Below are 12,952 nucleotides of genomic sequence, written 5' to 3' on the forward strand. Positions count from 1 at the left end.
GCCAGCCTCAGCTTCCCAAAGTGCTGGGATTATAGGTGTGAGCCACCATGCCCGGTCTACAATTTTTAAATTTTTTCCTAGACTTAATCATTACCTCATTTTTTCCTTAGTTTTTCTTTGTTCTTGCTATCACTAATTCATCACCAAACTACTACAAGTATATATTTCTCAAAGTTTTAAAATATGTCAGAAAATCTATTGTGTGTGTGAGTGAGAGTGAATGAGAGAGAGAGGGAGAGAGAGGGAGAGAGAGAGAGAGAGAGAGAGAGAGAGAGAGAGGGAGGCTGATTTCCTTCCTTGGGATTTCTGTTCCATCAGCATTCATGGAATTCTTGTCTCCCTCCTGTATTGGATCCAGGCCTCCTAGTTCCTCTGATTCCATATTTCTTGAGTAACTCCCCCACTTCCCTTCAGTAACTATCTGAGGAAGGGAGCATATCTAGAAAACTGTTTCTAGACTCTTGAAAATAACTTTTATTTTTCTTAAATAATTTTTTCTCTCTACTTTCTGTTCTTTCTTTCTAGAAATAATATTCTGATATTGGTCTGATGAGTCTAGGCTGTCATGCCTGTAATCCCAGCACATTGGGAGACTGAGGTGGAAGGATCACCTGAGGCCAGGTGTTCAAAGCTGCAGTGAGCTCTGACTGATCCACTGCACTCCAGACTGGCTAACAGAGCAAGACTCTGTCTTTAAAAAAAAAAGAAAGAAAATAAATAAATAAACACTAAAAATAAAACAAAACCAAAAGAGCCCCACTGATTGGAAGCTGTGTGTTGAATGCTGTGTCTTGCTAACTAGTGGGTTTCACTGTACTGTAATCTAGCAGGGGTTTGACTACTTTTGTTAGAGGACCACCAGCTGTCAATATCTATTGATGTTGTCTCTGAATAGGTTTTTTTTTTTTCCCAAAAGAGAGAGATGAATGAGATAGAGTGGAAGTGGAAAACTGACTACCAGCTCATTGGCAGCTTCCCAATAAGCTAACAGCTTATTGGGAAGGAGATTGGGTTGCTCACCCTTTGGATACAGACTTCTCACTACCTCCCTGTTTTAACAAGGCTCTCATCCTCAGATATGCATGTCCTTGAGAACAGACTGCCTTTTTCTTCAACTAACCTGAGAGTAAAAATGCTCTATTCAATTACAGAGGAGTGCCAGGGCTGAAGGAGATTATTTAAGAGTCCAGCTGATTTGGACATATTTTCAACCAGGTCCTTTTCAGGATTCTTCCTCATGAATAGGCTTGCTTTCCCCCCATTTCCACCTCAGGCATTAAGTTTTAAGCTTTCTAAAGTTTTCTTAGTTAATTATCATTCCTTCATCTGCTCTCCAGTTTGTATTTGCTGATCTTCCTTTCTCTCTTTTCCATGTCTTTTTGTCTTCTTGTGGGTTTTTTTTTTTTTTAACCCAAAGCCTTAGCTGTCATTTTGTTGGCATCAAGGAAAGAGTGGAGAAAATGTGTCATGCTTGACTATGCTTGAGATGTCAGTATTTCTCAAAGTCTAGTTTTAAAACAAAATCTGCCAAAAGTATGCCACTATTACTGGACTAGAAGCTAATCTTACTGCGGTTTACAAAACCCTCCATCTACCACTCTTCCCTTCATGTAGTATACTCTACCCTCATGGGCCTTCTTCTATTCCTTGAATGAATGCACTAAACTAATTTTTTTTCTTTCTCTCTGTCTTTCTTTTCTTCAAAGCAAAGATCACTAATTGTCTCCCAATATCCAACCTCCCCTCTTCCTTGGAAATAAAATTCCTAATTAGTACTCAGTACATGGCTATCCAGAACAAAGACTACATTTTCCAGCCTCTCCGACAGGTAAATAGGACTAGCAAAGTTCTAGCTAGCAAGATGGAACTAGGAACACTATAAGATATGGAGCTTCCAGAAAGAGTCCTTAAAAGGAAAAAGGAAAAAGCTTGCACTTCATCATCTCCACGTCCCAACCCCCACACTTCCTCTTTCTTACTGGCTGAGATGTAAAAATGATAACCATAGCACAAACAACCATTATATACTATGAAGCAGAAGCTGTATGATGAAGATGGCAAAGCCACAAGGACAAGAGGCCAGATGCCTGTTACTGTGGAATGTCATTTGGCTCTAGAATGTTTACCTACCGGCCAGGCGAGGTGGCTCACACCTGTAATCCCAGCACTTTGGGAGGCCGAGGCGAGTGAATCACCTGAGGTCAAGAATTTGAGACTAGCCTGGCCAACATGGTGAAACCCCGTCTCTACTAAAAATACCAAAATTAGTCAGGCATCATGACACACGCCTGTAATCCCAGCTACTCTGGAGGATGAGGCAGGAGAATTTTTTGAACAGGGGAGATGGAAGTTGCAGTGAGCCACAATGGTGCCATTGCACTTCATCCTGGGTGACAGAGCAAGATTCCATCTCAAAAACAAACAAACACCAGAATGTTTACCTACCAACTTCATTTATGTGGCAGAGAAATAAACTGCTGTTCTAAGCCACTGTTATCAAGGTCCTCTGTCATTCACAGCTGAATCGAACAATGACAAAAGGTTCAGGTTGTGTGCTACCTCCTTAGAGTGGTATTCCCCATTCTAAGTCACTTTTAGTTATTTTCCTTATAGCACTTCTCATTATCTGAATTTATTACATTTTTAAAGTTTGCTTGTTCAATATGTCTCTCCCAACAAGAATGTAAGCTTCATAAAGGCAAGAACCATGCCCAGGTCCTAGAATGGAGCCTGGCATACAGTGGGTGCTCTGTACATATTTGTTGACTAATAATACCTGGTTGGGTCAGAACCTACTGGTGTTAGGAAGAGAGGGAGATTCTCTAAGCTCTCTCTGCATAGAATAGTTCCAGTCTCTCTGTTCAATACCACACTTGCATATCAATTTCCTGATTATGAATTCAACTCTTCAAGTGTTTTAAAATCAGAAAATAAAGTTTCTGAAAAGATGACTCACATCTGTTGGTTAATAAAAGGTATGGGCTGGGTGTGGTGGCTCACATCTGTAATTCCAGCACTTTGGGAGGCTGATGAAGGAGCATTGCTTGAGCTCAGGAGTTCAAGACTAGCCTGGCCAACATGGTGAAACCCCATATCTACAAACAAAAAAAAAAAATACAAAAATTAGCTGGGCATGGTGGTGCATGCCTGTAGTCCCAACTACTGGGAAGGCTGAAGTGGAAGGATTGTCCGAGCCCAGGAGGCAGAGGGTGCAGTAAGCAGAGATCATACGACTATACTCCAGCCTGGGTGACAGAGCCAGACCATGTCTGAAATAAACAAACGAATAAATAAATAAATGGAATGTCTTCTACTCTAAATTGAGGGATGATTATGGTTTATAATTGATTAGGACACGTAGTTTTGGAGGTAGGCAGACAAAGCTATGAACAGCAGTTTTACTGTTTATGGAAGTGTGAACTTGACCAGTTACTTAAATTTGCTGAACTTTCATTTTCGCCTTTGTAAAAAACAAACAAATAAAAAACGGAAAATAGTAACACCTGCATTTCAGGATCAATGGGAGTATCAAATAAGATAATCCATGTAAGAGATTAAACAATTTCCTTAAGGAGAGAGCTAGGAAGTCAGGGTCCAGGTTTTAAATTCAAATCTATGATATGATACTGGATTCCCCCCTTTTATTTATTTATTTTTTTTAGATGGAGTCTCTCTCTGTTGCCCGGCTGGAGTGCAGTGGCACGATCTCGGCTCACTGCAACCTCCACCTCCCAGGCTCAAGCAATTCTCCTGTCTCAGCCTCCCAAGTAGCTGGGACTACAGGCGCGTGCCACCATGCCCAGCTTAGTTTTGTATTTTTAGTAGAGACAGGGTTTCATCCTCTTGGCCAGGATGGTCTCCATCTCTTGACCTGGTGATCCACCCACCTCAGCCAAACTGCTGAGATTACAGGCATGAGCCACTGCACCCAGCCGATACTGGATTCTTAGCTCTTAGCCTCTATACTGTGCCACCACTAAAAAGGCCTCTGTGACTGTCCTTGTCAGTCTTGCAGCCTTGCTATGTCGACTTGGATCATCACTTCAACTGGCTTGAAGAGAATATTTTTTCTTCTTAAAAAATCTCAGCTTTATTTGGTGAAGCAAGACTCAGCATTTAGGACTTGGAGTTAGTTCAGTCACAGAATTAGAGTATTTGGTAGGAAAGACAACTTTTGGATTGAAAAAAATACTGACAGAATCAGTGAACCAAAATACTGACAGATCAGTATCCCCGAGTGAACTGCTTTAACTTTCATCCCCAAATTTCTTCTTCTGAAATAATATTAATAGCTTTATTGAGATATAACTAACATGCGATATAATAACTCACTCATTTGAAATGTATAATTCAATGGTAGAGATGTGCAAGCATCACCACAATCAATTTTAGAACATTTTCATTATCACAAAATGAAATCTCATACTCATTAGCAGTCACTCCCCATTTCTCTGCCACCTGCTTTCCCACCTCCCACCCAGTTCAAGTAACCACTAATCTACTTTCTGTCTCTATAGATTTGCCTGTTCTGGAAACTTAATATAAATGGAATCATACCATATGTGGCCTTTGGCAACCAGCTTCCTTCCCTTAGCACAGTGTTTTTGAGGTTCATCCATACTGTGGCATGTATCGGTACTTCATTCCCTTTTATAACCAAATATAGTCTATTATATGGATACACAAGTACCACACTTTATCCTCTCACCAGGTAATGGACATTTGGGTTGTTTCCACTTTTTGGCTATTATGATGAACGTTGCTATGAATGTTTGTGTACAAGTTTTAGTAGGGATACATGTTTTCATTTCCCTTGGGTATATACCTAGGAGTAAAATTATTGAATCATATGGTAATTCTGTTAAACCTTTTGGGGAACTGCCAGACTGCTTTCCAAAGTGGCTGCACCGTTTTGCATTCTCACCAGCAATGCATGAGGGCTCCAGTTTCTCCACATCCTCATTAACATTTACTGTCCTTTTGATGACAGCCGACCTAGTGGGTATGAAATGTAATCTTGCTATTTTGATTTGTTTTGCATTTACCTGATGGCTAATGATTCGTGTACTTATTGGCCATTTTAATATCTTCTTTGGCCAAGTGTCTGCTCAAATTGTTTGCCCCATTTTAAAATTTTGGTTGTCTAATTTTTTATTTATTTATTTTTTATTTTTAGAGTTGAGGTTTCATTCTGTCACCCAGGCTGGAGCACAACAATGGTGTGATCTTGGCTCAGTGTAGCCTCAAACTCCTGGGCTCAAGTGATGCTACCAACTTAGCCTCCCAAGTAGCTGGGATTACAGATGCCAGTCACTGTGTCTGGCTGTTTTGTTTTGTTTTTTGGCTGTTCTGTTCACTGAGTTGTACAAGTTCTTTGTATATCCTACATACACGTCCCTTACAGGATATATGATTTGCTGACATTTTCTACCTTTCTGTGAGTTGTCTTTTCACTGTTTTGATGGAGTCTTTTGTAGTGCACACATTTTAAATTTTGATGAAGTTCAATTTGTCTATTTTTCTTTTGTTGTTGTACTTTTGGTGTTGTATCTAAAAATCCATTACCTAATCTGAAGTCATAAAAATTTGTACCTATCCTCCTCCTAAGTTTATGATTTTAGCTCTTATATTTAGGTCTTTGATCCACTTTGAATTAGTTTCAGTAGATGATGTGAGGTGAGGGAGAGATGAAAGAATGAGGGGCCAAGTGCAGTAGCTCGCACCCATAATCTTACCACTTTGGGAAGCCAAGGCAAGTGGATCCCTTGAGTCCAGGAGTTTGAGGCCAGCCTGGCCAACATGGCGAAACCCCATCTCTACTAAAAATACAAAAATTAGCTGGATGTGGTAGCACACCTATAGTCCCAGCTACTCAGGAGGCTGAGGCAGAAGAACTGCTTGAGTCCTGGAGGCAGAGGCCACAGTAAGCTGGGATTGCACGGCTGCACTCCAGCCTGGCCAATAGAGCAAGACTCCATCTCAAAAAAAAAAAAAAATGTCTGGGCACAGTGGTTCACGCCTATAATCCCATAATTCCAGCACTTTGGAAGTCCAAGGCTGGTGGATCATGAGGTCAAGAGATCAAGACCATCCTAGCTAACACAGTGAAACCCTGTCTCTACTAAGAATACAAAAAATTAGCTGGGCATGGTGGTGCGTGCCTGTAGTACTAGCTACTCAGGAGGCTGAGGCAAGAGAATTGCTCAAACCCAGGAGGTAGAGGTTACAGTGGGCTGAGACCATGCCACTGCACTCCAGCCTGGGTGAGAGCGTGACACTGTCTCAAAAATAAAATAAGGAATATCACATCTAAAATGTCTACTAAAATTAGAGTTTATATAGTATACATTAAGTGCCTAAGAGGTTTTTTTATTTTAAAAAATCATTAAGTAAACTAGTTTCAAAACTATAATTCTTCTATTTGAAAGCAACTGCAATGGCTAATAAGGTCAAAACCTATACGTTTTTAGAAATAAAAAGTTATGAGTTAGGCAAACTGCATTTAATCATGTTACTGGTCCAATAAGGCAACAATTATTAATGGCTGCTAAAGCTATTAAGTGACATGCTCAGTGGGAACTCTGTGATAGATCATATGATAATATCAGAACCCACTGAATAATTTTAACATCAATGTGGGACAACCAAACATCACATTCCTCCAAATGTGATACAATGAGAAGTACATGGTGCTGCCTATGAATAATCTTCCCACAATAATTGAACCTAAACCTAATCAAGCTTCTAGAGCCAACTACTAGTTTATAAAAAATATGGAGGATGGAGGAAGAAGAACAATACCGTATGGATACAGTCAGCCAAATCCAGAACATGAGAAATCTGACAGGCCAAATGACCCAGTCTTCAGCCAAAAAAAAAAGGCATACAAAAAGAGAGCAGCTAAATGTGGTGGCTCATGCTTGTAATCCCAACATTTTGGGAGGTTGACTGGGGAGATCACTTGAGGCCAGGAGTTAAGACCAGCCTGGGCAACACAGCAAGACCCCATCTCTCCAAAATAATTTTTAAAAATTAGCTGGGTATGGTGGTGCACGCCTGTAGCCCCAGCTATTCAGGAGGCTGAGGCAGGGAGGATTGCTTGAGTCTAGGAGTTCAAGATTACAGTGAGTTATGGGCCAGGCGTGGTGGCTCACGCCTGTAATCCAGGCACTTTGGAGGCCAAGGCGGGTGGATCACCTGAGTCGGGAGTTCAAGACCAGCCTGACCAACATGGTGAAACCCCGTCTTAAAAAATAAAAAAAAGAAATAAAAATAAAAATACAATGAGTTATGATCATGCCACTGCACTCCAGCCCAAACAACAGAGAGAGACCCTGTCCCAAGAAGAGACAGAGAGAGAGAAGAAAGTGTTATAAACTAAAATAGACATATCAAACACATGCAATTTGTGGACCTTGTTTAGAATATGATTTTTTAAAAAAACAACTTTTTTTATTTCTCTTGGGTATATACCTAGGAGTAAAATTCTTGAGTCATAAGGCAACTCTATGTTAAACCTTTTGGGGAACTGCCAGACTGCTTTACAGAGTGGCCACACCATTTTATAAACTAAAATAGATATATCAGCCTGGAGCAGCACCTCATGCCTATAATCCCAGCACTTTGGGAAGCCAAGGCAGGAGGATCACCTGAGGTCAGAAGTTTGAGCTGACCTACGTTGACCAGCCTGGCCAAAATGGTGAAACCCCGTTTCTACTAAAAATACAAAAATTAGCCAAGTAGGGTGGCACGCACCTGTAGTCCCAGCTGCTAGGGAGGCTGAGGCAGGAGAATAGCTTGAACCTGGGAAGTGGAGATTGCAGTGAGCCAAGATCATGCCACTGCACTCCAGCCTGGGTGACAGAGGAAGACTCCACCTCTAAAATAAAAAAAAAACAAAACAGACATATGAAACTAATATAATTTGTGAACCTTGTTTAGAACATTTTTGAGACAATTAGGAAAAACTGAATATGGGTTATTAGCCAGTAAGAAACTACTATTAATTTTGTTAGTTATAATAAAGGCATTGTAATTGTTTTATTGTTTTATTATTTCATTATTTATTTATTTATTTTTTAAGACAAAGTCTTACTCTGTCACCCAGACTGGAGTGCAGTGGCTCGATCTCACTCACTACAACCTCTGCCACCTGGTTCAAGCAATTCTCCTGCCTCAGCCTCCCTAGTAGCTGGGATTACTGGCACACACCACTACACCCAGCTAATTTTTGTATTTTTAGTAGAGATGGAGTTTCTCCATGTTGGCCAGGTTGGTCTCATACTCCTGACCTCAGGTGACCCACCTGCCTTGGCCTCCCAAAGTGCTCAGATTACAGGCATCAGCCACCACATCTGTCAGGTATTGTAATTGTTTTAAAAGTGTCTTTATCTGTAGAACTACCATCAGATCCAGCAATCCCCACTGCTAGGTATACATCCCAAAGAAAGGAAATCAGTGTATTGAAGAGATATCTGCACTCCCATGTTTACGGCAGCACTATTCACAATAGCCAAGATACAGAATCAGCCTAAGTGTCCATCAGTGGATGAATGGATAAAGAAAATGCAGTACACACACACAATAGAGTACTATTCAGCCATAAAAACAAATGAGATTCTGTCATATGCAACAACACAGATGGAACTGGAGGACATTATGCTAAGTGAAATAAGCCAGGGACAGAAAGACAAATATTACATGTTCTCATTCATATGTGGGAGGCAAAAAAGTAGATCTGGAGATAGAGAGTAGAATTGTGGTTATCAGAGGCAGGGAAGGGAAACTGGGGAGGGTGAAGACAAAGAGAAATTGGTTAATTTTACAAAAATACAGCTAGATAGAAGTTCTAGTATTTTAAAATACAATAGGGAAATCATAGTTGACAATATTTTATTGTATATTTCAAAATAGCTAGAAAATAATAATTGTATTGTTCTCAGGCTGGGTGCGTTGGCTCAGGCCTGTAATCCCAGGGCCTACAAGTGCGATGATAGAATCCCTCCAAAAAAGTCATTCCTGGCCAGGCACAGTGGCTCACACCTGTTAGGATTAGGATTGGGAGGGAGGATCCCAATGAGATGGGAGGATCATTTGAGGCCAGGAGATGGAGACCAGCCAGGTTAACATAGCAAGACTTCCTTCCTTCCTGTCCTTCTTTCTCTTTCTCTCTCTCTTTCTTTCTGTTTCTTTTTCTTTTCTTTCTTTCTCCTTCCTTCCTTCCTTCTTTCCTCTCTCTCTCTCTCTCTCTCTCTCTCCAACCTCTGCCTCCCAGGTCACTCAGCTAATTTTTGTCTTTTTAATAGACACAGGGTTTTGCCACGTTGGCCAGACTTGTATTGAACTACTGGCCTCAAGTGATCCGCCTGCCTCTGCCTTCCCAAATGTTGGCATTACAGGTATGAGCCACCGTGCCCAGCCACCATCTCTATTTCTTTTAAATACAATACAATTAAAAATAATACAATTATAAGAGTCATTCCTAGGCCAGGCGCAGTGGCTCACGCCTGTAATCCCAGCACTTTGGGGAGCTGAGGTGGGCAGATCACGAGGTCACGAGATTGAGACCATCCTGGCTAACATGGTGAAACCCTATCTCAACTAAAAATACAAAAAATTAGCCGGGTGTGGTGGCATGCTCCTGTAGGCCCAGCTACTTGGGAAGCTGAGGCAGGAGAATCACTTGAACCTGGGGAGTAGAGGTTGCAGTGAGCTGAGAATGCGCCACTGCACTCCAGCCTCGGCGACAGCCAGACTCTGTCTCAAAAACAAACAGCAAACAAAAATTAGCTGAGCATGGTGGTGTGTGTCTGTAGTCCCAGCTATTCAGGAGGCTGAGATAGAAGAATCGCTTGAACCCGGGAAGTGGAGGTTGCAGTGAGCTGAAATTGCACCACTGCACTCCATCTTGAGCAACAGAGTGAGACTTAGTCTCGAAAAAAAAGAAGTCATTCCTGAGTAGGATGACTCAGGTTAGGAATGACTCAGGTTTTCATGATAGATCTGGAGTTTCCAAAACTCTGGCTAAACAGAGCTCAGGCTTTGTGGCCAGGCACACCAGTGTCTAATCCTGTTTCTGCTACATGAGAGGTAAATTTGGACAGGTAACTTAAATTTTTTTAAGCCTTATTGGAGTTACAACATGAAATTTACACATCTCAAAATCTACCTATTACAAGTGCGCAGTTTCATGATTTTTAGTAAAATTTTATGGTTGTGTAACCAAGAAGAAGCCCCTGAAACAGCCCAAGAAGCAGGCCAAGGAGATGGACGAGGAAGATAGAGCTTCAAGCAGAAACAAAAAGAGGAGCAGAAGAAACTCGAGGAATTAAGAGGAGGCTGAGGGGAAGGGGCCCCTGACCACAGGTGGAATTAAGAAATCTGACAAGGCTGGTTGCAGTGGCTCACGCCTGTAATCTCAGCACTTTGGGAGACCAAGGCTGGCAGATCAGGAGGTCAGGAGTTCGAGATCAGCCTGGGCAACACAGTGAAATGCCGTCTCTACTAAAATACAAAAAATTAGCTGGGCGGCCTGTAATCTCAGCTACTCGGGAGGCTGAGGTGGGAGAATCGCTTGAACCCAGGAGACAGAGGTTGCAATGAGCTGAGATTGTGCCACTGCACTCCAGCCTGGGCGACAGAGCAAGACTCCGTCTCCAAAAAAAAAAAAGAAAAGAAATCTGGCAAAAAAGTAACCTGTTCTTTGTGCCTGAGAAGATGGTGACCCTTTATTTCATCCGTATTTAAACATCTGTATTCCCTGCCATAACATCTTTTGCCACCTATAGCTGGAATTAAGTATTGTCATGGAGCTGTTGTAAATTTTAAAATAAACTTTTGTAAAAAAAAAAAAAAATTCTATTATGTCAATTATCAATTTTTTCTTTTACAGATCATTATTTTAGTGTCATATCTCAGCATTCTTTGTTAATATCAAAAGATTTTCCTCCTTTTTTTCTGAAATTTATAGTTTTAGCTTTTACATTTAGGTCTATGATCCACTTAAATCAATTTGTGTGTGTGATGTGAGGTAAGGATCAAAGCTCTTTTCTTTACCCTCCCACACCATTCGTTGACAAGATTACCCTTTCCCCACGGATTGTTTTAGCACCATTGTTGAAAATCAACTGACCATAATGTAAAGCTTTATTTCTGAACTACCTATTTGGTTCCATTGATTGATATATATCTGCCTCTATGCCAATATTACAGTCTTCATTACCATAGCTTTATAATAAGTTTTGAAATCAGGTATGGAAGTTTTCCATCTTTTTCTGTTTCAAAATCCCTTTATTCTGGCTCCTTTTCATTTCATACAAATTTTAGGACCAAACTTGCCAGTTTTTTTGTTTTGTTTTGTTTTGTTTTTGAGATGGAGTCCGGCTCTGTTGCTCAGGCTGGAGTGCAGTGGCGCGATCTCGGCTCACTGCAACCTCTCCCTCCCGGGTTCAAGCGATTTTCCTGCCTCAGCTTCCTGAGTAGCTGGCATTACAGGCACGCGCCATCACACCCCGCTAAATTTTGTATTTTTAGTAAAGACGGGGTTTCGCCATGTTGGCCAGGGTGGTCTGGAACTCCTGACCTCAGTAGATCTGCCCACCTTGGCCTCCCAAAGTGCTGGTTACAGGCGTGAGCCATCTTACCCAGCCTCACATTCTTTCTTTAAAAATAAAAATTAGCAATCCATTTAATTCCACAAAGAGGAAAAGTAAAAGAACACATAAATGCTTGAGTTCAATTTGCTGAGACCAGTAAAATGTACTTTCAAGAAAATTGCACAGCACTAGCACTGGAGGCCACAAAAGTAAGATATTCAAGGAATTTATGAACAGATAAATTTTTCCGCAGACTGAGGTACTTCTCTGACTGTTAAAGCAGGTAAAGGGAAGAAATGTTCTCCTGAGACCTCCTACCTATTCTAACCTCTCAAACTTCCAATTGCAACAATGGCAGCTTTATCTATTTATATTTATCCATGTGTTACGTGTTTCATATAAGATTAAATTTGAATAAAGCACTCTATGCCTTTAGATAGGTTTGAAAACTCCATTTGGAGTGCAATGGTGCGATCTCGGCTCACCACAACCTCCGTCTCCTGGGTTCAAGCAATTCTCCTGCCTCAGCCTCCCAAGTAGCTGGGACTACAGGTGTGCGCCACCATGCCCAGCTAATTTTTGTATTTTTAGTAGAGACGGGGGTTTCACCATGTTGACCAGGATGGTCTCGATCTCTTGACCTCGTGATCCACCCGCCTCGGCCTCCCAAAGTGCTGGGATTATAGGCGTGAGCCACCGCGCCCGGCCTATTCTATTGTTGAACATGTACAGCCATGTTGAAGGCAAAGTTCTAATTCTCAGCTCTCAAAAAGGACGGCATTTTAAATGTGAATTTTAATGTCATTCATCCAATAAATATTTGTTGCATGTAATAAACACAATCATGTTATTCACATGTTCATAGTAAAATAATAGCGGGGAAAGGGAGTAAGGAACATCCTGAGGATATCAGCTGTCATCAGAGATGTGACAAGCTGAGTCTCAGAGCACAAGTTTACCAACCGATTTTTAAAAAGGAAAAAAAAAATGAGGCATCGTAAATAGAATCATAGGTTCAAAAGAATAGAATTAGTAAGAAATAGCTACCACTGAATGAACATTTCTTCTTAACCTCACCACACCCATGGAGATAGAAGTTAACCCCATGCACAGACAGGGGTATGCCAAAATTACAAAACTCGTGAGTGGCAGCGCCACGTTTGAAACAGGAGTTGTCTAATTTCAAAGCCAAGTCTCTGGGTTCACAGATGTACATGTACTGAAGAGGTGTGAAGAGACATAGGACTACTAGAAGAAGGACGCAGTGACTCACGCCTGTAATCCAAGCACTTTGGAGGCCAAGGCGGGCGGATCACCTGAGGTCGGGAGTTCAAGACCAGCCTGACCAACATGGCGAA

Source organism: Aotus nancymaae, unplaced genomic scaffold (assembly GCF_030222135.1).
Source record: "Aotus nancymaae isolate 86718 unplaced genomic scaffold, 86718_ANA_hifiasm-v0.15.2.pri h1tg000057l, whole genome shotgun sequence".
In the NCBI taxonomy this organism is placed as follows: Eukaryota; Metazoa; Chordata; class Mammalia; order Primates; family Aotidae; genus Aotus; species Aotus nancymaae.